Source organism: Trichoplusia ni, chromosome 1 (assembly GCF_003590095.1).
Source record: "Trichoplusia ni isolate ovarian cell line Hi5 chromosome 1, tn1, whole genome shotgun sequence".
NCBI classification, from domain to species: Eukaryota; Metazoa; Arthropoda; class Insecta; order Lepidoptera; family Noctuidae; genus Trichoplusia; species Trichoplusia ni.
In genome coordinates, this window is record NC_039478.1 from 19,389,283 (window position 1) to 19,415,837 (window position 26,555).

Below are 26,555 nucleotides of genomic sequence, written 5' to 3' on the forward strand. Positions count from 1 at the left end.
AATTAAGCAACTAAACAATTAGCGGGTAGCTCCGGGAGGACTTTAATGGAGTCTGTCGCTACTCGCCAGTGCACAGACGATATGCTCTGAGAAACATGGCGGCGCACATTCTTAACGCTTTTGGCTGAAAGTATAAAGGTGGAAACAAGAAAATGTGGAAAGGAAAACTACTTGAACTTACTTGCAGCGATAGTAAAGATATGCAATAAACTAGACTGCCTGTTATATCTATAGAATCATTTTATTTGTAGTGGCAAAGGTGAAGTCTTAATTTTCGAAAGATCTATTACAAAAGATGTGCCAGGATGCTATTCACGAATGCTACGAACCTAAACAGAATCATTATAAAGTTGAGTATTCTATCAACATAAAGTGCTACAATAATATGCCAACCACGTTGCTATTCCGTCTATATATTCGACTAAACGCGGTGCTAAGCATCCGATATCAATATATTTGCAAATTAGTCGATTTGACACGTCTTCGTAACACATTATACAGAGTCGGCCTCTCTGAATCTTTAATGAGGAGGTTCACTGTCAATTATCTGAAGTTCTATCTCATTTACCTAGAAGCGTCTGTCTCCATACATGACAGAATGCAACGAGTAAAAAATGTTACTAGAAGGTTTTATTTCAAAGCAGTAAGGTCGTGTTTCCCGTTTTGTTGTAGCTACTGAAGTGCGCCTGACTACACTTTCTTATGGAGGTGTTTTATTGAAGAGTACTTACGAGTAAGTACTAATTAGGAGAGTTGTGCCTTACGTATGTATACGGTGTTTGCGTTTACGACACGAATTCCAGTTGTCGATAAAAATGGTGAAGCACCAACTGAATGGCATTACTGGTTATCTGATTGTAGGTTAGCTAGTTGGGATATTGCCTATAAAATTAGTTTACAAATAACCCCGTGGTTTTCTAAATGGATTTTATTGGAAACCTTTAAATAATGATTATACAGGTAACGTTTCCGACCGACGCCAATCAAAGGGATTTCCAAAAGTTACAACCTTTTACCTTTGATTAAAATTTTAAAGCTGTTGACTTTTCTCACCGAAACTATCTTAACTAAACCTGCGTGGGTGTTACGTATACAAATGATTTCCATAGACAAACAAACAACCACATAATGCCACTTTCCAATCGAACCCTGTTTGAAGGCGGTCCCTTCTAAAAGTGGCAAAGTAGTACATTTTTAATTCGTCGGGAAGCCGAAACTCCAGCAATATCAGGTCCTATGACACCCGCAGCACCGCAGCTGACCACCTCATGAATTATGTAGGCCGCGCACGCACTGCCCGTTTGTACGACTACTCGTATTTATTTGTCGATGTATCGATACGTAATCGGAATAGTTATTCGATTTTTTCTCGATTATCCGTGCTGACATGAGAACAGGAAACTGACACGACGGCGTCTTGTTGATTTATAGTTTTAGTTTGTTATGCGAATAGTTTTTAGACTTGTTATTTCATATTCGATAAATTATGTATTTCTACATTGAGACAGGAGTAAGGAAATATGTTCCATACGTAGGTATGCTAGTTAGCTCGGCTCTCAGTGATTTATTTAAATACCTGGTCAGAATGGTGCTTGCGGCATGTATACGTAAGAGGCGCATTCATGCAAAATTTATTTAAATGTGAATAGAAATGATTTATGCATTGACAAATCTCGTATAACGGGTGAAAGCTATGATATTCCGAACATAGATTTATTTATTGAGATGATAATCTAATCAAACTGAACGAAATTACATTAGGTACATGTCAGAAATAAACGAATACTGAAAAAGTTAAATTGCTTTCTTATACGTAAGAGTAAATCCAAAAAAACGTAAAACATGTGTTTTATATCTACAAGGGCATCGCGTAAGGTAATGGGTGTGTAACGCGATCAGTCGCGCGTGCGTCGTTTTAGTCGCGCGATTTGTGTCGCGTCGCGTCGTTAGTCGCGGCGCATACCGACCGCTTAATTTCCGCGTGATCGCTTGCGAACGACCTTTGTGCGCAGATTAGATTCAAAATTGCCAATGTTTTTGGACAAAAGGTAATGCTTGTTTCCTAGTGCCAAACAGGCTATGCTACTGTGTCAAAATTGGATCAGACTTTTAAACAAGCGCTCCGTGGCAATTGCCCCGCAAAATAATGAAACATTTGCAATACTTTTCTCCTTACCCATCTCTGCAATTTATAAGAATAAATCATTGAACATTAAGTAGATGCCGGCTCATTTTGTAACAAAGTGCAGAAAACGGAGCGCTGCGCCCGGTAGCCGGGTAACGCCGGCCGGTGATAATTTATGCCGTAATTAAACCGGTTATTACCGCACCGAGAGTATTACGCTACAAATACAGCGCCTCGGAAAATAATACTGATATATTTTAGTTGGAGTTCTTAACGGCTTTGGAGTTTGGTTTTTCGAATGCTTATTTAATTTTAAGTTAGTCAGATTCAGGCATTCGCTGTAATTATTTTCGTAGTGGATTCTGAGCATAGTGACTCCTTTCTATTTGTGCAGCACTGTATAAATACGCAAGTCTTTTTCTTCAACTTTTGTCATTGGATAATGGCCGGCGCCGGCATGCGGCCTATTTCCGATTGCTAGTCGAAGCGATGATCAAGCGTTCCGTTTTTACCATTTTGAATAATCTACATTTTACACGTAGAACATGATCAATCAGTGTAAGCAATACTGCACCGATGTTAATTAATACATACAGAAATTAATTAATTAAACCATAGCGTTATTTACAAAGTGAAGTGGCTGTCAGATTGATTGCCGCGCCTCCCGCAGCCGCAGTTGGTTCGTAGATTAAATCATCACGAATTATTATCGAGCTTGTTAAATCATAGCCGCGGCACAATTACTAACGGTTTGTGCTACAGAATGTTGTGACACTCATTGAGAATCGCCCTGTTGACGTTTTGATAGTGTTGTTTTGCACTTGTTTGTTGCTAACGTACCATCGGGGAAGTGAATGACGTCATTACTATTTCCCTCTTAACTCTATTATTTGTTTATATTTCAGTAAAATTCGCCAGTTTGCTCATTAACAACTAATTTGCTGGTTAACTAGCAACCGACATGTACAGTATTTTTCAGCTAACTTAATTTCCTTCTTTATTAAAACGGGTCGTTTCAACGTACAGTCATATTCGTGTGTCCAGGCTTCATATTAAACACACACTGGGTAATTCAAACGCTGCAAAAACAAACAAGTGAAGTCCTCAACGGTTGAAATTGGTAGTTTGAGAGGTAAACGACGAAAATGGCCGCTAGCGACGTCAAAAGGAAAATTTTGTGTCAAAGCATCTTTATCAGTGGAAAAATACTCTTCAGGAGGTCTGAAATGTATGATGAGCACTCTTAGGCAGTCTTTTAATTACTTACTCTAAAGTCGATACTGAGTCTATCGATTATAATGTTTGATTTGAAAAAGATATTTGTTTTACTCTAGTTACAAGTCACAGGCGAAAACATTAACACGTAATTCTTTCTTATAAGTTTTGAGAGATAAACACATGACTAACTTAAAATATCGAACATAATAAAGTGGACCTAATTAAATAAACTAGCAACATTGAGTCCGCTCGGCGAGACTAACAGCCGTGAAGCTATAAACGCGAGCCGATTTCTGTCACGGATGTCGAAACGCGATCGCTTCAATAATACTTATCTCTCATAACACAATAAAAGTTAAGCGTTTCTAAACATCCATCAATAAACCGTTTATAACAAACACATTTAAATTGCCTCATGTATAATTTATCTCAGACAGCGGCTGGATTTGCAACTTGTGTTGTAAGTTGTAAATCTAACTTTCTAAGCTATAATTCATTTTTATGGATATTTATGGACATTAAATTATTGATATTAATTACATCACAGCTTTTAACGGCTACGCGTCGGTAGTGAGGGCTACTTAGAGCTCTGGATCGATCTCCCTCAGGAACACTGGCGCTACATGCAGTTAGCTAATGATGTTCTGTACTACAGTTTATGTAAGCTGCTACTATAAACTCGAATGGCCAGGTTAAAAGAAGTAGCATCGACACGCAAGCTAGAGAAAGTATAGACAAACTTCGTTATAAAATGTTTCGTGAATCATGGAGTTTGTCTGTGCTTTCTGTTTTCCTTTAACTTGATATACCACTATGTCGGTGCAAGTGCAAGGGAATATATTTTTAGAGATTTATTCATAATAATCTTCTAGATCTTATAGAGATTTATTATGAATAAATCTCTATAAGATCACAACCCAAAATAAATACAAACATTCAACACAAATACGCATTCGACGTTTTTCGGAAAATTGCGAAATTGATTTTGTCAGAATATTAACAGCGTTGGAGTTGTTTTACAAAAACTGCGCGAAACACACGAGTGATTTAAATAAACAAGATGATAAGTGACGCAACCGGTACACATGTTATTATGCTGAGTAAACAGTCAGGACTCGAATCAAGTGATTATTTTAACGAAAAATACCATTTTTGAAGTTGTTTTATTTCGATAGCGAACTTAACATTTATTTAACGAATCGATGGATGCCAGACCTCGGCTGTCTATTAGATACGATTTATGCGTCTCATAACTTTATGAAATATGCATGTACCTACGTCAGATGGCTAAAATATACTTAACTTTCTTCATAAGCTTTCAAAGTTTTCAAGGTAGAAAGTATTTTGGTGAATTATTGTAAAATGTAGAGTCTACGATACGTTCCATATGTCGCATTATGCCAGCTACCCATAACTAGCCTGGCTGTAATGTATGGATTCTTATGATATAAGAGGTTTAAATTGAAAAACTGGCCTCTGGGTACAAGCCCATATACAGGCTGTTATAAAAGGCCCGCATAATAATCCCTCGCCTGAAACGGAAAACATTAACGACAATGATTATTCACTCTTCGACACGTATACTTCATTCACTTTCGCGTTTATAACGAGTTTCGTAGTAAAATACAGATGCGTACGATCTTAGCTACCAATCTAACTGTCCAGTTTGTCTAGACCCACCCTTTGTAGGGTTTAGTTTCGGATGTAGAGTTCAGGGAAGATTGGTATTTGATTATGCACACGACAAATGAATTATTCACTTTAGTGAAGTTAATTAGTATTCGATTGGTGAGCGAGTACGTGACGAGGTGTGCAATCATGATGGTTCGCGACAATCTATAGCCTCCCTAAGTAAATAATGTGTTTTTTATGTTAAGCCGTAGTGAGCTTTACTGGCTTTGTGCGAACTGCTGCCAGTGAGAGAGTGCTGGCAGGCAATCGACGATATTTTTGTCTTGTATTGAATGTGATCAATAAATTGCTACTAAAATGTTTGGTTAAGCTGAACATAGTTTTACACTGAACATTACACAATGTTCAGTGTAAAACAGGTAAGCTGGGTGATAGAGAATTCGAAAAAAATAAAATTAAAAATGGATAAATAGTTTATTCTTTAAGTAAAGATTTTAGGTACTAAAAGATATTTAAAAAAAATAGTCTGTTTTATTATCAATGTTGCACTTGTTAAACAGAAGTGACTCATTTTGTTTCACAACTCTCAGCTCCTTTTTACAGTTAAATCTTAATACACAAAGCTATCTTAAAACGATTCGCCAGTAATAAGTGTGCAAGTTTATAGCATCATAAATCTGTGAGATATAAACACTATACAGAAACAATTGCGTAGGCAGCACATTTCCAATGCAGACACAAAACGCACAATATAAATTCAAATATGGCGCGAAAAAGCTTTCATAATGCAAACAATATTACTTTTAACCCGAGATTGTGCAAATGGCGCGTGTAGCGCGAGAGCTGGCGCGGCCGCGCGGCCGGGCGGCCGGGCGACCGGGCGGGGCCAAACCTACGGATATTTTTTTAATAATACCCCCCACACGCGCGTCTATATGATAATAGAGTCGTAAAAGCTTCCAACGAAATATGTTTACTAATGTTTGCGAAAACAGATCTTTATTGGAAACTTTTAAGACCGCTTTTAATTTTAAAAGCTATAGAGTTTTTATCGGCACTTCGCCTGCGGTAGTGAGCGTTGGAGGTCTGTTTCAGTTTCTTAAGGACAATAGTGCAGCACAACAAAAGCACAGCGAGAATGTTGACTTAGGAAGTAGAGTCCGAGAGCGTCCGAGATAGGGACCACCTACGCTCGGCGACTTGTATAAAGTGCCAGGTTGTCAAAACGAGGGAAATAATGGCGTTTGTCGCGTCGTCCGCGGGTAACGAGCGAGATCGCATCGACAAGATCGAGTGTCCGCGTCGGCAGCGCCGGGCACAGCGCGCTTGTGATCGAGCGACGTGTTAGTGTATATGACATGCAACAACATACTTAACGCCCATATAAACTTGCTTTTATGGTGACACAAATCATTTGAATCTTATACGAAATTAATATCTGTCATATGAAGCATCTACATTAACTGTCGGTCTCCATTAATGTTTGGAAACTGAACATAATTATATGAAAACACGCGCGTGGCCTCCTACTGATCAACGTGGATTTCTCACACTTATAGAGTTTACAAGCCATAAATACATATAATTAATCCGAGAGCGATTTGGTGTCACGTCCAAATAAAATGTGTCACAGAGACACATTTTATTTGGACTTGTCAATGCGACTCTGCACGTTTATTAGATTGTCTGGTTGAGATCAGGAGTCAGGACTTGAACAAAAGATAAAAGAGAAATGTGACTAAATGTAAATAATTGAGCTCCTAAACCGGTGGATTCAGTTAATCTATAATCGATTTCTTGTCGTAGCAAACGTGTAGCCGAGTTCGTGACAGATTCAAAATCGATTACGCTCGGTTCGTGAGCTCTCGATACATTAATTGGAACGAAAACACTGCGAGCGTCGACAAATATCTTGAATAAGATGCTGTTATTTTTTTGAGGCGCGGGACATGGCTCGTTAGTCGCCACGCCGGGTGTCAGGCGCCGCCCGCGCTGTCCAGACCTGTCACTATCGACGCATCTCCTCATTACCAGAGATATTGATGAGGAACCCCACGCTCGCGGGGATCGCCGGCAGCCATGTGCTATGCATAGCGCTGAAGTTCGCGCCAAAAATAATACGACATTTATCATACGTGTTGATATCGGTTATAAAACGAAGCTCGTCGCAACAGGTGTGTCGTGTAACTTGATATTTAGAAACGTAATAAGCGGGAACGAATGAGAAATGCTCAAACGGATAAAACTGGCAGGATCGCTGGTGACGAAAAAATAAGTTGCTCTTCGTAGAATTGGTGGCGGGGACGTGAGATATTTGTAGTGATAATATTAGTTCTGCATTTCCATGAACCGCGGCCCGTTCTGAGAGGGGTTCGCTTGGCACATATTAATTTGTAATAGAGCGACATGCCTACAGTAGGACTCCGATGTCTTAGTTCTACAGCTGGACCTAACAAACCGAACAGCTCTACTCTTACGCTGGGTTCAGTTTTCACAGCCATATGTAGGTGTCAGAAAGATAAGTCGGTTTCATTCGCACAACTGCTACAAATAAAACCTATTCAGAGTTATTACAGGATGCTTTATTTAGCATGCATTATCCAAAGTGAGTTCTTCATTCGAAATAAAAAATCACCGAGCTACAATCGCGTGTTCGGAATTCAAATTCGAACAAATCCCAGTCCATTCATTTGACAGGTTTACGTAACAAGCGATAAAATTGTCGAAGCTATCAATATGGCGACAGTTGAGATTCCGTTTAGTCGAATTTTATTATCAAAACATGTTGAATATTTATTATAGACATCGTTGGACTGGAATAAAACCGGTATAATATGTTACGTGCTATAAATATATATTTTCGATTATTTTGTGTGTCATTATTAGAAAATAGTGTGCAAATTTACGTCCTCATAAAACCGATACGGATATCTGTATAAAATGGGGAACATGATTCGATACAGATATAAGTGCGTATTTAATTAATTGTACTCTACACAACACAGGTTTACATACTTAGGTATTTTTTCAAAACGAAATTTCTTTTATTAATCATTCTGCATAAATTTCTCCTGCGCGACACAACAATATGGACCATTTACATTAAGTTCCGCGAAAGCCTCTAGAAATTGAATTGTTACGCGCACAAAGCTTCTCGTCACAATGACGGAGGCGATTCATCAAATTGGCAGGTAAAATGTTTACTTAAGGACAATTACAGTTAAAAGCCCATGCCAAATTCCATCATAAAGGCATCCGAGGCGTGCCGTATCGCCACCGCGTCGTGCCATGAAATTGACTTTGTCACTGCCCATAAATCTTCCCGCCGAACTGGGGAAAAAAGATGGCGTCCAGCTTATGCGTTCCGATCCAGGCACAGTGCGCAGCGGATGTTTACACAACGAGCTACGCTCACAATAATCAACGTTTTTTGCGAGTTGCTTTTCAAACACTTTATTATGGTTTTGGGATTCGCGCGCTTCACAATTTCTTTTGTTTATAATTGTATTGTTTAATAAAGCTGTCAAAACGTTTGAATGTCTTGTTTGTCTTTTTGCAAAAACTTGAAGTATTAGATACAGTTACCGACGGTTACATGCTATTAAATTTATTCGAAAGTTAACGTTCTGTTTTGAAAAGCGATATCTTATAACCGCTCGAGTGAGATAATCCTGGAGCTGTCACGGAGATCACGAAGTTAACACAGCGAGAGGCGAGCTAGAGATTTAGATATTTGAATAGCTTTGTAACAATAAATCAAGTCATTGCAGCATTGGTGTGGATAGAACTCAGAGGTTTATATAAGGTGAAATATTAAGGTAATAAAACATAATTGCATTCTATTTATTGCATCGTACACAAACCGTTTTTAGAAAAACACAAACATTACAGTCTGATGTTTTCTGTGTGTTAAGGTTGGAAAGTGGCACCAACATATGCTATTATCGGAAAATTATGATGTTTTTTAGCTGAGCAATGAATGAATTGATATCGGCGGGGAGAGTCGTCGACGCTTGCTTGCTGGAGTGTTGCCAATAAATAGTTGGGAGGCGAAGTTTCCGCGACTGCGGGGCTGGCCATAACTCTTGCCCCCGGATGGCAATAAACGTCACGGGACGCACTACCTAGCACTATCAATCCGGTTTTGCATCTACTATCGCGTGTCTCCATCGCGTCGCCATTTTGTGGCCGTCGCGCTGAAATGACTGTTTCTTTATAGAAAGGTTTAGGTCGTGGAGGCTAAACTTGCCCCAGAAGAAGAGCATATAGCAATATATTCCCAGTACATTTATAAGTTTAACTTCAATGCTTGACTATACGAATTCTGTGATGTCTATAAACCCAAACAAAACCTACATCATATTGAATTGTCGGTAAAAATCACCTTTTTTGTTATTGTATTGGTAGGTATTTTGGGAGTATCATTGAAAAAAATTCAAAGGTAACAGTTTTTCACCAACTTTCTTTCTTGCGAATATTTAAAAAGAATATATTTCATATAATTTATCCCAAACGACTTAAAGTTAGTAACAACTTAATATTCAATACTGTATTCATTTGAAAAAAGACAACTAATGTCCCATAAGTAGAGAAACTTTTCAATATTATGACTTGTGCGCAGATAATCCGCTTAAAGCATTTTTTCTCGTCCACTCGGTTCAATGGAAATAAGACAAAAGCAAAATAAATGGAACGCGAAAGAAAAGACAGTGTTGCTACACGAAAAAAAACAAGACGAGGGTTGTCTGGACAAAAAAATGGTGCCGTATGGTGAGCGGTCACTGCGGTTGGTTTGTTTAAATTCGTTTTACGATTGCTCGTTGGCGGGTTTTATGTAGCAGCGTCGTGGTAAATTTAGCTTAGTAGCGTATCAGGATTTGATTGCAGCTGTAAAATTAGCTAATTAGTAGGTGAGTTTATTATACGATCAACTGTTTATATTAGACGCTGCTTAAGTGTTGTAGACAACTGGTATACTCGTTAGAGAAGTCGTTAAAATATCTGCCTCTAACAAGCTTCAGCCGAGTTACATAAATCACAGAAGTAACTTCTTGGCTTCGTTTTCTACACTACAACTTCTTTACAGGTTGTCTTCTCAATTAGTTTAAACAAATGCAGCTAATAATAACGTGTTCGATGGGTGTCTACATGACGAAGCAATTCACCAGAGAAACTATCACTTTAAGCGACCCATAAAATAAAAACAGCACTAACAGTTTACAATCGAAAGCTAAAAATACAAACGTCACAAAACATGTCGCCGATGATTTATTTAACGCGATATTTATGTATGCCGCGACAGGACGTGAATGGTGTCTGTTCCTTTTCGTTTACATTACTTGCTTATTTTACAAATGTAGTTCACTGCACTTTACCAGCCGCGCAATAGGGTTCAAACTTGTGAACCTGCTGGTTACACTTAAGTTTGCAGTTCATAAGTTAACAAATTTAGGTATGCGTTCGATTTTCGTTTTAAAAATGAGGGGTTTGGAAGGGACCCTGCGCGGCGCGACGGTAAATGCTAAGTTTGTTTGTTTGAGTGTGGTGTGGGTGGGTACAATAGGTGCGCGTGGGCACACGGGTGCGCTCGCGCAGCCTCGAGTCTCACCTCACTGTTTTTATGACGTACATTATGCATGCAGATTTCATTATAGATTAAAAATTATAAATAGTCGAAACGATCGTAACAACGCCTCGGCGCGCCGGTGATTGGTGGACGACGTGGAGAGCTTGTGTGTTTTTTAAATTATCTGTCAGACGTGTGATATTTTATAAATAATGAAGGATGCATAAATATCTAGTGGACAATCCATACTAAATTTAAAGCGTATTTGAGGTTTATTGAAGCATTAACTTAGTTGATATTTTAAAACTGGGAACTTGCTTCTAGTTTTAAAGAAACCAACAAGAAAATGTATTATTGTTAGTTACGTTCTTGTTTTATATCTTTAAACTGTAAGCTCAGCTCAGTATTCCTTACTTCGAACGTTTTAGCAACAGCTACAGTAAAGTGTGACCTAGGGAGATGGCATGTGGGCGCAGGCAATATATAGTGTATTGCGCCTGAACCCGATGGCACTGAGCTTTGACCAGCCCGCTTAACTTGATAGTGTTGACACTTCTGACAGCGGTAGGTATAAAACATGGCGATAAACAGCTGAGTTAGTACTCCACATCACATGACTTTGGGAATACGATGTCCTTTATTCAGTAAACATGTCTAAAATCTGGTAGAAATCAATGTAAGCTTTATGTTACTATTTTAGCGAAACATATTCCATAGAGTAATTGGCAAAACGCTTCCTAATAAAATATTAAGAAAAAGTCGCAAAAGTACAAGACAAACCCATCGTCAGTTTACAAACCGGGGCAGACCACCAGAAAGCCCACCGAGACGCCCCGGGACTCATTCCTTTACCGTTCATTCTTTACTACAAAATTAACTAATAATGTCATACAGTAAAAACTATTTCCTTTCTGCTGTCAAGTGTGTTGGGTAACTGATGGTGGGAAGAATGTTTTACCATAATACAGTGTGCATCTGCGTGGCGCGGCGGCAGCGGGTGGCGCAATCACAACTATTTCTATAACCCAAACAAACGCGTCCCCTCAGAAATCAATTGTCATTGTCACTGGTTACTGCTCTACTATTGTTTACTTGCCTTTGTAATAGCTGACGGCTGTGTCCAGAAGTATTTAGACGTTATTACTGACAAGATTGGCATTTTAGCTTAGCAAGCACAACAATCTTCCAAGCCAATCGAATCATATGAACACATTGATAAAGAAACATAATTAAATTAGGGAAAAATATAAGATTATGTTAAGACTCAATTGAAAATAATGGATTCAGCATAACGAGATAATTTTACGTAGTACCGCCGAACCGCAGTCATATATTCGTAAAATTGAAACATTTTAAAACATAATATCCACCGCCCGCATCCTCGTCGTAGTTCGAAAACAAAATGTCGTGTTGTTTGTTTTTGTTGTTCCTAAACGCATTCGTCACGGTCCCGAGTGACACCACCCTTTCCCGGTGTTTACTCATTGTCCGACTCAGACTTACTCGAGATTCGAGATAATCGAACGAAATCGAATCTTCATGTGGGACTGTTAACGTTACAGTATATTTAGTTAGAGTCACGTCGACTTGACAACTTGCGTCCTCTTAACGTATTGACATTTGTTTTGTTTGCCGGCCTGTCATATTTATTGCGTCCTTTTTAGTCGTTATTGGAAGCGCTTTTTTATTGTCCACCAAAAGAAGATTGTATCTTTGTTTTTTTAATCAATTATTTGTTCGGTAATATATTAAAGTTGTGTAAGTTATTAATAAGAGAAAAAGGATCATGTTTCCGTTTGTAAAACTGGTTCTAAATGATATTCAAAATGTTTCTGTAATTTAACGACCCTTGTCACATCTCCAAATATAAGAGGTGACGTGACGATATAACTTGAATAGGTAAAATAATAATGAAGCAACAGTCACATCTTTAGAATTTCCTCAAATAAAAAAGTTGGATAAAAACGACGGCTTGAAACAAACAAATCAGTAAATCAAACCGCAGGTTTATAGTCAGGTAGGCGCGTTATTAGTAAAACGTAGGGGCCGTTATAAATTTGGTCTGCGTCGGCTAGCGGCTGGCTCCGAGGCTAACTTTAATAGATTCATTAATAGCGGGTCCTGTCGGAGGGCGAAGCTCCTCCTGCCCCTGACTCACGGTGTGCACACGACCTTGCAGGAAGGTTGCTCAGCATCGATTATACATGCATAGATATGCACACAGCCTTGGGCCAGTTACGTTGGGCGAATCCTACATTATTGCCTATAAATCAATGTATTTTCTTTGGTTTCTTGGAATGAGAAATATGTATATTGAATACAAACAGTGATATATAAATTACAATTCATTTAAAGGAAGCAAAATGTAAATTATGCCTTACATACACAGCTCTATAACTCCTCTACAATATGGCCAGAAAAACACATAAATGGTGATAAGCATAATACAAAAATACTCATACGAATTAATAGTAGGTAATACGGGAGCCTGTACTGGTATAAAATTAAACGAAACACAAGCCGTAGTATGGGGTCTATTAGTTTTGCCAGCATTAATTTGCATGCAGATTAAAGTATTCCACGCAGGTATAGTTGGTAACGAGGTGATTTTATTAATTTGCTGCGAGTCACAATCAAAGGTCGCCGTGTCGCTAACGAGCTGCAAGGGACACCGATAATTGTGTCTGCTGTTACACTTACTACCAAAACTATAAATTATAGTCTCGAGAACCTTAATGAATAGGCAATGAAGGTTGGCTTGTCGCGTCTCCACGCTCCGCTAAATCACTCACACCTACCTAAAAAATTCAATCCCTATAATCGTCTCATACAAACACAGTAGCTGACTTTGAATCACTTGTATTTATAGACATGATTGTATTATTCAACAACTCTATTTGCTAACAGTGGAAAACAAAACAATGTTGAAAATACTTACATTTTAAATCACGGCCAGAAACGAGAGCAATTTTCGATCTGTGAACAGAAATAAACGTATTTTAATAATGTATCGTTACGCGTTGATATTTTATGTAATTTAATATTTGGCGCTTTCAAGTTATGCAGGTTCACCGCAGGAGGCCGACGCTAAATTGAATGAAATAATGCAATGGGATTTGTTTGGATTATTATGGGACTATAATGTTTTATAGAGCTATTCTGTATTCACGAAATATAATAACTGTTGTAGACTTTATGCTTACAATTATACTATACTACCTTATTAATAAAATATTACGTTGGCTTCGAATGGGTGTTAATTAACATATTGTTTAATGCATGATGTTTACATCTTATAGTTCATGATTCCAATTAATCTATGCATATAAATAGCTAAATTTACAAGCAACTGTAATTAACAAATATTTGGATTCAATTTCAGATTGATTTACAAACAATTGTTGACAGTATATTTTAAACGTTAACTTTCTGTTATCGTCCCTCGGCGCGGCGGCGTGTCGCTAATCCACCGAGCTCGTTCTTGTATTTCCATTCCTTTGAAACTTTATCCTGAAGTGATTAAATTATCGTAAAACACGAATATCAAATGGTTATTGTATAAATTCCTAAACGTATACTTTATCGTTTTGATTCTAAGTGCGTCGTTCGGCTTGGAGAACATAATGTTTAAAGGCCCTCCATGATCCCCCCGGCCCGAGCAGCTGTCCCGCAGCGGGAAGCCATTTTTTCGACCATAAATATCAATTCTCACAATCCAACAAAACGCATTCGTATTTATTTAGGCGTCACAAGTCGTGGTGTCTCGCAGGGCACGCATTTGGGACCACTTCCTTTTCCTTTTGCAAATAATCTATTATGCTCGTGAATGAGTCGTAAAGGTGTGATTTATAATGTATTTAACTCGTAATGTTGCTTTATTTATTGTTTGGGTTGAAAATTTAAACAATTATGTGTTGCCAAGTAAAGTGTTCGCGTGAATGTTTTACCGCGTAAAATGTGTGTAGTCGTAAAACGTTGGATCATTTGATTCTGTATTTAGCACGAGATATCGTATATGGAATTTATGACAACATTAAGTTAAAGAAGTACAGTATTAAAAAAACAAATGCAAGTGGCTAAACTGAGTCACATAATTGTCTTTGAAGCCAGCTAGTCAGGATTTCAAACTGCGACAGTTCTAAAGTACATAATATTAATGACTTAATTAGTTAAAGTTTAAGTGTCGGCCAGACTAGTTGAAATGGTCGGAGTGGTAAGTAATTGGTCGAGTAAAGCCGACTATCGGACCGATTCCGAACACTTAGCTGTGCCAACACAATTAGGATTAAATCTATTGGATGGCTCCCAGAAATTGTCTCAGCGACTTCAACTTCATAAACTTAATTTAAATCACTTTGGTGATGTTATTGATGAAGATGATCATACTTGTTTTGTAGTATTGGTGGATAGGATATGATTCATCATGTCAGGTGGCTTATTAATACTTTAAAATTTACTTATTACTATTTTTAGACACTAAGCTAAACGGCTAATTTAAGGTACTGTCAAATTAAGACAGAATTAATCAATTTAAAACAATGTAGGACAATCATTATGCTGTAGTAGTTAGGCCAATAATGTAGAATGGTGTGGAATATTTTAAATACAAGTTATCAACAAGACTGTTCAGAATTTAGCTCTCAAGGCGGACGTATTATAATAAGATGAATATTTTCAAAACATAAATTGTTTCGTTTTGAATTCCAGTCTCCAGTTTAAATTCTCGTTGCGTTATCAATGAGACGGTATGGTTAGGTAGCTTCATTGCCTTAATGTTTTAGTAATGAGTTTAATGGTTTTACTAGTTAGTTTATCTTTATTGGTTTATTTATGAGTTGGCATACATTTAAAACTAAATGATTGTCAACAAGTAATAGGATACCTCTATTTTGAGTATTTTCATTTTGAGCTGATGAATCGATTGTATGTTTAACCGCATATTCTGTTATCATGATCTAGCCATGTAGTCTTAATATATTTTGGCTTTATAACCACTAAATTAACAAGCAAAAAAAGAGTAACGTAAACCACTTAGAGCTTAGAGCCACTTAACATCAGAGACCAATAGATGTATTTAACAAGGGAATCGAATGACTTATTTATAAGATGTAAGTCAAACGAGGTGTAAGGTATCATATCATGGTATCACAGACTATCATGTGTGATAAAGTGATGCTGTTAATGTTACAATTTAAGTACAATGTCAATATCATAATGTTTAACAATAACATCAACAACAACATACGGCAGTGCCTGTTCATCACTTGTTTTAACTTAATCTGCAGACTTCAATAAAATAAGAAACAAAAGATCTCGTTATTCGTAGATTTTATTTCATGATTACTTTTATTTTCAAAAACCTATAAACCTATTATTATATAAAGCAAGGACAGTTGAGAATAGTAAGGTTCTTAAGTCAAGGATAGGCACAAAGTAGCAATTGCTGGAAAAGACAATGTTTAGTCGAGACAAGCCAAGACGTCTTTCAGTTATCAAGTTTTTTGACCTGCTGATACACTGGCGCTATCAGCAGTATGTAGGTCTCTGTATGTACTAGGTATGCTAGCAGACGGTGACAGGCCTTTATCTGGGGTCACCGGCGCCTCATTGATAACGTTCAAATTACATCTACGTATAATGTTGGAAGATGTTAGAGATTTATTGGAAGCACTCTGAACGTTTGTGACAGATTTAGGGCTGTGAGAAAATGTAAGTATTCGCTATTTAGCATTCCGCGCGAGTTTGTGCCGGACGACGAGAAGCGACGGCGGCGGGACTTAGGGAGTGATTGACAAGGAATTTGTCACCCCGTGAGTGCCGAGACTGTTTAGTGAAACAAAAAGTATAATTGAAATAAGGTAAAGATTTTGTAGAACATTGTGTCGAGATAAGAACGAATTCTTTTTGTGTGCTCTAAAATGCATTTTACATCAGATAAAATGGATGAAGATTTAGGTGTTATAATTATTAGGTTAGTGATATTTTGGCAGTTACATTTCAGCCCTCGGTGCTCATTAATGGAGCTAACAGAAAAACTAGATTAAAAACGAACGAGCATAACTTATCAGTAAATTTATACAAACATTTGAATAGTCTAAATTGGCGCCCTGACAGCAATCCACTGCTATGCAATTAGTTGCAGTCGCATGACGCAACGACCCGCTAACGACCCGTCGCAACACTCAGATTAAATCAACTGATTAAGAACTAATTCTGTCACCAACATCAGGATTACTACTAGCTCCGAATTATTCTTATCATTAAAGATCATCTAAAACAATTGAAACTCAACTTTATGTTTCGCGATTCAAAATAGATTTCAGGATGTCAAATGATTTTCTAGTTCTGGGTTCTTGGAATGTATGAAAACTGATATCAGGCGTTGTGTAAACACGGATAGAGTTCACATTGTCTTGTTAGTATTCGACGTAGCGAATGTTCTTGTCTTGAGCTAAGGTGTTGAAACCTAAACGTGTGACAAGAGCCCGTTGGATACGTTGTATAACGACATCTGTGTAAATGTGTATTGAATTCAAGCAAACTGATATTATTTCAGGAAATTGAACGGTATAAAGCTTACTATATTTTTTGTACTTAATAATTTTACTGTTTATATGAATTTGATGATAGGTAGAAAAACGAACTTGAACGTAAGATGTGAAGCTGTCTTTCCATAGCAACATTATGAAGATGTAAAGTTAGTGAGCGTGTGACGTATACGCGAGGGGATACTCTAAGGATCTACTGAACCGATTTTGTAACCAATACAAAGGCGCGATATCTGCGTTTGTAATAGTCAATATAATAACTCGAAAAATACTGCCTAACGAAGTGGGCACATGTCAACAAGTGTTTTGTAAATCAAGTCAACAGATTTAAACTCGGAACAACAGTTGCTTCGTGTCTACTCTCTTGATCTATTTAAGTTAATGTCATAAGTAAGTAAATAGTAGTCCGCAGTTTAGGAGCTCGCCGTAAGTTCCCCGGACTAATTCAGTGGGCGTGGGCTCGGCGCATGTAATTAGAGGTGCGCCTCGAGAGCCTCATTGCTCATTAATATTCTCGTAATTGAGCTCTCCGCTTTCCTACTATTTCTAATTAATGTCTCCACCGGCTTACGCTATCGAACTTTAATTATGTATTTGTGACTTAATTAAGACAGATTCGGAAGAAAAAGAGCCGAGTTTAATTGTTTGTGAAGACGACTGTTGTGTTGTGCAGAGGCGGGAAGTACGTGGTTTGTGTTCCTTTTGTCGTTTTGTTCCTTTTGTTTACAATTTGAATTATGAAAAGTATAAGTAATATTATGTTTTGTTTTTACTTCGTAGTACGTTTTATTCAAGCGGTTAGAGTTATTGCTTTAAATATTAAATCCATTAAAGTTTAAAGCATTATAAGGTTTAATTAATTGATAGTAATAAAACAAAGCTTACGAGGCTCTTTCAAATTAGTCATCACGATAACCGAAAAGAGGTGTTACAACATACCGTGAGGTTGAGCTTTAACGACTCGGTAAACCGTCAGCAGTTAAATCTTAAACTCCACGTGAAATAATTTGTTTTAAATAATAATGTGTAATGTATACCGTTAACATAACTGTGTTTACAGTAAAAAGCTGTCTTTTATAGCAGCTTACACTTGTAGCTACCGCGGTTTCGAAATCAAAATGTTTTTTGAAACCGAGTCATTGGATATCGATATTTTTATATCTTATCGATACATGCAAGAGTAATAAAACGAATAAACATTTAACTACACTGTCAAAACAACGGTCCGGGTTAAAAAACAAAATGATGAGAAATAAAAACTCCAGCGCAGCCGATTGAATGTCGATACTATCGCGAGATCGATGCTCGTACTACTGGACACCACTGGGTGTCACATTACGATAAACACACTACACGGAAATACAACTATAACAACAGACTACAAATACATTGCTGTTTTTTAATCGCTGTTTGGGATCGTTATGGGATATAAGCAGTAATGGTTGTTGCAGGGAGCTTTTAAGCGATTGTATCGGCCGCACCGTGGTACAGTTTTAATGTTTTTTAGTGTGTAGGTTAGACATTAGTCAGTGGGTTGTCGCTATATATCAAGCGATAGCATCGCTCCGTCTGTGCCGCGTGTATTTTTTATTAATATTTTTATATTAGTTAACTGACGTTTTTCTATGTGGGTTGATTCATTGTTAGTGCCTTTCCGCCTGCTTTGTCTTAATTAATTATGTTAACAAGATGTTCTTAACTTCAGGTAGAATGTTAAAGATAATGTTTCTTTTAAGGGAAAGTTAATGCGATGTTTAAATAGCCGTGAAGATTTCATTACAAAAATTATGAGACCTGAACGATGTTACATAAGAAATATGTTTTTATATTTTATAAATTGACGCGTAACAATAAAAGTTTATTGTGTACAAATTTGAAGTCCTACCCAGACAGTATTCAATACTTTGGAAGCAGATTCTTCGTAAAAAATATTTTTGATATTTAAATCTTTTATTTTTTTTGTATAAATGTTACTTAATTTACCAATAAAATAATTTAACCCTTTATCCGTATAACTAATTATTTAGCTAAAGTATGATCTGACCTAACATAAAAAGTCTAAAAGCTAAGTCTAGACTGAGTCCACAAAGACACGACCACACATCGCATTACGTCCGTGTATGAATGGCTCGTAATTAGGCAAAACATTTGGCCCGTTTTTATCATTAGAGCCTCTCTAACTAATGAGCTTCTAGTTATTAAACTGGCCCTTTCATACGGCCCTTTATGGAGGACTTACGTTAGGGCTGTCGACCAGGGCGGTACTAGTGTTACTCATGTTCATTAGCACTTTTAGTTAATTTAATTTTTTTAACACCTGTCAGGGCGAAGTTACACATCCTGTGCCATTTTATACTATATTTACTATGTTTAAAGCTGATTTCATCATCATCTAAATTTTATTGCATTTAGGTATTACTTAGAAAGTGAAATATGCAAAATCACAACTGAAATAAAATTAAAAACCTGTCTTGTAACTTACAAACTCTAAAATCATTGAAATCAATGACACTTAAAGTTCTTACAACGTTTATAAGCTAGTTTTCAAAGGAATGGCCACTTTTAAAAGTTGTCCAGTCTTGTCTTGACAGCCCTGCCTTGGTTTAGATCTAAAGAGTATTTTATTTTCCTGAAGACTCGGTGTCGGCGCAGCGCGGCGCGGCCCGCTCCGCGCTGCGCCGTGTCGCCTCCGCGCTGATAACTACATTTCCTTAACCCCTATATCATTTTAAAAGATTTCCTTAATCTAATGCTATTGCAGGTCAAATGTTATTGAGTTAATGCCTTTGCGCTGTCTTATTAATTATATTATTGCTACTGCCTGGAGAAACATTCATTTAATTTATATCTTCACTTTGGGGTTGACGTGTTCCATAGACACACAAAAAAAGCGTTTTTTCTTTATAATGCTCTTGTTAACATTGCAATTTACATAACAGTTACAAATGAATGATACTGTTTATAATCCCTACAAATATTATAAATGCGAAAGTAACTCTGTCTATCTGTCTGTCTGTTACGCTTTCACGTCTAAACCACTCAATTGATTTTAATGAAATTTGGTAGAGATAGAGTTGACCTTGAGAAAGAACATAGGATAGTTTTTACCCCGGACTTTTGAAGAGTTCTCTTGGAAACGCGATATAACCGACCTCGACGCGGGCGAAGCCGCGGGCGAAATGCTAGTAACACACAATATTCCAATACAATATCACAAAATATTCCAGTACAATGGATTTACATGCTTTCACAACAACCTGAACGGGCTGTTCGAGACAGCATATTATATTGGCTGCCAAGTATTTCTCGCCAGGTGCGACAACTAAAACTTCCGACATTTCCTATAACAAGGATATCATTGGCCGATAACGCACTGGAACTGCGAGCAAATGGTCGTATTGTATAGGAAACGAGGAGAGTCGAGTCTAGCTAGATGGTGGCACGCGGCGGTTCTCGCGCGAGTTACCGGAGAGTTGGTTACGTTTTATCGGTCAATATTCTTTGTACAAAAGTAAGGGTCATAGACAGCATGTAGCTGCAAGTGTGTTACAGTATTTCATAGTTGTTTTTGTACTTTTATCAGAAGATTCCTAAGTATACTACAGAAGAATAGATGTTTCTTGTAAGGGACGCATATTACAATTATAATGTTATCAATGTTACCTTTTCCTTTGCTAATTAAATGCCGCATTATATACACAGACGACATGCTGACCAAAGCGTTAAGTCACAACAAATATTATCTCACAATATCAGCTGTAATATTTTCTCACTTATTGGTATTATCGTTCTCACCAATATTTGTCTCCGGATTAATCCTAAGTGAGAAACAGCGAGGATACTGGATGCGGGCGGTAATTACAGAAACTATTATCACATAAACACAGCCACCCTCATTATTAGCTCTCACCAACCCAATAGATATTCGCGATAAAATCTAAGATACCCGACACCCAACCCGTTGGCTGAGTCACGTCCTATACATTATCCAGTTTGTCCCACAATTCACAGAACGAAACAATTCAATAACAAGCCAACAATATGGACATAAATAGATATCCGTTTAACTTAGCATTCAAGTAAGGCGTGTGGTGCAATTACGGCGCTATTGTAGCCAACGCAAATTGCATAAGCATTCCTGACTAACATATATTGCATTGTGAGGGCTATTTTTAGGGCATGAAGTGTGGAAAGTGGATACTTCCTATAGCAACACGGTGGTGATTCATCAGAGAATGGGAGCGAGAGCTAGGTGAGTCGCGGACTGCATTGTGTTATGTAAGATGTTGTACTTGATGATAGGGAACTAGACTTCCATTGAATATTTATTATATATATATTTAGAAGAGACCGAATCTAGCTGAAACATTACAGCTACAGATGTCCAGCGACAGTTAAGCAACATGTAGTAAACTGGTGTTATGTCTGTAAATTAGTTCATAATTTTCAAATGCTACCTTCATAAACTTTGGTTTAATCTGATTGCGTCAACTGACTTTTGCTGTTGACCGTACCACTAAGGATGCGAAAACAATTATAAATAACTAATGTACCAGCAAGACATCTGATTCATCGCTACCATAACGAGATGTCGTTACTAAACATGCTTGGATTTGGTAAATAAGTATCGATTGATCCGGAGATCGATAAGCATTCGCTTACGGCACCCTGATTTATATTCACTGAGGCTTCCAACATTCGCACATTTAGTTTTTTCTGCGCAGTAAGTGAGTTCGTAGGTGTGGGTATGAAGTGGACGAAGTATACGACTAACGTCCTGTGTATGGTGTACGAACGAAATATAAAAATAATAAATGGGAAATCGCGCTTTCCTTTAAGAAATTATTTTTATTACCCAAGTCTGCGTCCGCGTGCTGTCTTTATAATCCGTGAGTGAAAGTCACATTCAAATCAGTCCAATCTTGGACAATATTGAAAAAAGACAACCCTAATAGCAGGACCTAAGCATCCGGTTTAAGTAAAATTATTCTTCACTTTTTGCGACTTCTCGTTAAAATCTTAGAACGAGGTATTTTTGATTTACGAAGAGCGGGACAAGTTAGTTCCAAACGTTACAGTATAACAGCTTGTAGTATTCATACTCCGTGGCAGTGTTGTCGTGAAGGACTCTCAGCAACCTTCGCAAGTTGCCGACTCTGCTCGAGCTGAACATTCGGTGATAGCACCAAGATAAACTGATATCGTTCAGTGTCCTATTGCTCGTTTTGTTTTCTACAAACAATCCTTGTCCTGTGGGTAAATTACAAATTATGTTGTCAAAAGTTGAGTGTCATTCTCAAACTTATTTCTTTCTTGTCTAGCTGTGGGATAATATTATCTATTCGCTCTTGCTTTTGTTTTGATCTTGATTCACGGACAATTGCGATGGCTTGGAACGTGAATTCTTGATAAGTGTTATCTCTATCAGATAAGGTGTTCCCTTGCCAGTTGCAGTAATATTGCATATTTCAAATAATTATATACTCTCTTTGCAAATTGAAATACTGAACTTTTTTTACTGAAATTTGAAATAATTCGATAGTGCTCTAAAAACTAGAAATTTCATAACATAGGCATAAAGAGTATATACTCGTGAGTATCGTTGGCAAAATCATGAAAGTAATTCATATAACAGCAGTCTTCTTAAGTTATTACAAAAATAATCTACAAGACAAATATGAAAACACAAGGCATTTCGTCTGAAGGCACCTCATCGTTAGTAAGTGCGCGTGTCTGGTTTATCTATCGGCGCTCACTTGATGTGTTGTCGCACATATTAGCACACAGCGACTCTCGCCGTCTAGACTGCCGGCAATACTCCGCGTGTCTTGCCAGCGTCGGGCATTTCTACACGGAAATGCAAATCAGAATGCACTCCGTCCCGCTCCACCAATAACCAATAATGAAAATATTCAACGAGACGAGACTCAGCCGTTAAGTATCGTTTACTTTCGAACAATGACTAATTCAAGTAATTTAGATGGATGGAGCGAGTGTTCAATTTGCGCGTCTCAAACTTACAATTTCGTAGAACTCCGTCATCCTTTTAACAAAGCAAATAAGCACAAAACTGTTATCAGGCGTGTTTATCGCCAAACTTATCCGGATGTGACAAAAAGGGCAAGGGATGAAGTGTGGTCACAAGTCAAATACGGATAGACCCGCGGAGGGCTGATAACTAAGGAAGCAAAAAATGATCGAAAAACTGAGCCGATAACGAGGTCCTCTCTGATCAGTTGTGACGGGATTATGTTGTAAGATGTTATTGTATTTGAATGTCAATAACTAAAACCGGAATAGAAACATCGTGTCGCCGGCCGTCTCCAAAACTGGTAGGCCAGTTGTTGCTATAAACTAATGTGTGTTGCTGCAAAGTTTAAATTGTTATTTAATTGAAGCTCAGTGAATCGAGCGACATATTGTAAAGGATTAAAAATTATATTTAATTCTCCAGCCAAACCTTTACTATACCCCATGCGAACATTCAAAATGTCAATCACCGCATTTTGAATTTAATAAAACTTTGAGTAACACATACATCGCAATAGAATTCACAACAAATATCTAAAATACGCTTAAATATTTAAGCGGAGTCACAGACAAGAGATCTCAAATCGCTTTATCTCTCAGGTAAGGCCAAATGTGTCAAATATTTTGACATACAAAAGCGTTTCGTCGACTGTCCCTTGACAATCGGTGACATTTCTATTGTGAAACGAATAGTTTTGACATTCCTTTGTTCACACTACAGATGTAGATAATATTGTGTCTGTAGAGACCTCTAATGTCAGAATTGTGAATTGTGGTTGTGCTTTTGGAAGAAGGGAAACAATTAAGGATACATTATTTATGTGTACTCAACACCAATTGAAACTTTACTAGGTAATTAAACCTTTAGTGACTATTGCTAAGTCGCTTTTAGTATCGTTTAGAGAGAATATCAAGAAACCAATAACTATGTGTATTGCATGCGCCAAGAGATTTTTCGACTGATGCATCATTAAAATAACATCATCACTAAAGTTACCATAAAGAAATTTCCTTTTTTTAAGATAACTAGATGGAAAGTATGGAAACTGGAAAAGTTCTCTCATTCGAGTAGTTTCTGTTTCCCAATTTAATTTCTTAGATACATAATTACACGCAATATTCATATATCATTCCGTCGCGAATTAAAAAACAAACTCAAAAGAGAATCCGTCAAATACAAAATGTATGAAGTCATGGTCACAATGAGACAAGTAAAGAACACGTGTCTGCGATATATCACAGTTTACACAAAATTTGCATTTTTACATAATTCAGTACTTTATAAAGCCCTGCTCTCTCTGCTTAAGCATTTTTTTAATACTAGTCATGTAGTATGAAGTTACTATTTCTACAATTGACAATACATGTCAAATATGAATGAAAGACAATTTAAGTTTTCTAAGTATAAACAAAAATTGAAATGCTTTTAAATCACAGGAGTTGTAGATCAAAAGGAGTTGATTACATTCTTACAACAATATTAATCGTTTTACTTGTAAAATTCACTCATCATTTGTAACTAGTGGTGGACTCTCTTTTCTGTACATAGTTTTAATTAGTGCTATTTTTTTTTCTTAGATATACTACGTCTAAAAGCTCTTCTGACCGGTTAAGTGTTCGCTACATGTATTGTGGACAAATAAAGTTTTCCAATACAGCCTAATAAAGTCAACCTTGTATTACTAGTAAATAGTAATTAAGTACCAACATCCTTACAATACCGTATCAAAGTGCCGCCTGACCTCAACCTGGACGAGGCGCTATCAATGGACGTGATCTGTCACATTAACACGCACACTTGTCCGCACGACACCTCGGAACGGATCGCCATTAAACTGCAGGAGCACGCAGTTTTATACACTTCTATCAACTATTTACAATATTCAGAACGTTCAGAAGGTGAACACATGCTTTGAGGACTAAGTCACATCTAGTATTAAATCACATTTCAAAATTGTAAAACTTAGAGTATTAAACTCGAATAATTTATGCTACTTTATTTTGTAGATACTGTCGTTTAAAGGGCAAAAAATGCCGCTTAACTTACTCTAAATTTCTTCTGACCCTTGACCTGATAAGGAAAGCAATTCAAGGCACTTGAAATGCGGTTTATTAAAGACAAAATGAAAAGGGGATAGTCACTTGTCTTTTTTAATTGTTTTGAAAAACAACAGTTTATGCGACGAAGACTTTTGTTCTAACTAGATCTTCTGTTATTGCTTTACGTTACGTTCAATATAAGACATTTACATTGCTAATTGATACAATTGTCTCAGATTGATGGCACACGTTTTAGATAATTAGTAAAACAAGTTTGTTCCACGCTTAGAATCGATGAATACAATTAATATGCTAATCTTGTTGCGAAGAAATGTTTTTGCAAATTACATTTTATAAGAAAGTTATTTTTAGTTCGTTTGGTTTTATTAACTTCTGTTAAATCGGTATTCATTGACTAATTAGTTGATCGAGTGGATGTTGTGATTATTATGTAAATGATTATTAAAGCTACATCAATAAAAAATAACGAGAATTGTTTTATTATCCTTAGATAAGGTAAAACAGGTAAAGAAGTTAGCAATTAATTAACATATTTCATTTGGACAGCTTTGCAGTTTTGTATCTGAGTGAAGTTTATTTCGATTAGACTCCTATCAGGGTTGAATATTATTTACTGTTAATACCTATGGCAAGAATCTCCTTGAAATCTAATTTTCGCTGCATATTCTACAAATAGAGGATATGAATTGGATGAACAACATGAAACAAGCTGGTCGTTTGTACTTTGCGCATGGTAGAAAATTATTTACTCTGTGATTATGAATAGCTACAATTTATTACATCAAGATAGTTGTAGTGGCCGCCACTGAATTATGAGCAGCACTCAGTATTTAAATAAAACTGTTTTAGTGTTGCAGAGCTCTACCAGTCTCTTAAAAAAGTATTGTTGTCGTTTTGTAATACAGATATCGTTATGCCCCAAGTAGCACCGTCTCCTTCTACAACTGCAACGGACCTGCTTTAAGAGGTGGCAGTGCCTCAGGTCCTGTGCAGTTAGCGGGCACCGGTGACCGATACTCTCGCCAGATGTGGGAGCTCCCAACGATCACTGTGCTGTGCCTGCTAGGGCAAAGAGTATGTTGCGTGCAAATATGATTTTGGGATTGCTATCATTCGCAATTTTTGACTATGAAAAAAAATATACAATGTAAGTAAGTGTCCGATCAACAGTAACCGTGGCTTGCATTATTACATAGGTCATTTACTGTGCACGTGAACGTAATCGCATCTTCTGCATTTTACGTTGATTTCTATCCTGGTATCAGAGTTAAACCGTCCGTATTCTTCCGACGTGGCTTAACTCACACTTGATTTTTTTCAGTTTTTAGCAAATGCGATTTACTTTGTAATACGCATAGAAATACAAAAAGAATAT

General features: G+C 37.2%; 1 protein-coding gene across 1 annotated transcript in view; it reads right to left on the bottom strand.

Annotated features, from left to right (window-relative positions):
- The window catches only part of LOC113498219 (frizzled-2), a 129,382-nt gene that overhangs the window by 32,867 nt on the left and 69,960 nt on the right, over positions 1–26,555 (bottom strand). Inside the window, exon 4 of the mRNA XM_026878166.1 lies at positions 13,480–13,517. The gene's annotated coding sequence lies outside the window, so the exon portion shown is untranslated. The remainder of the gene's footprint in view (positions 1–13,479; positions 13,518–26,555) is intronic.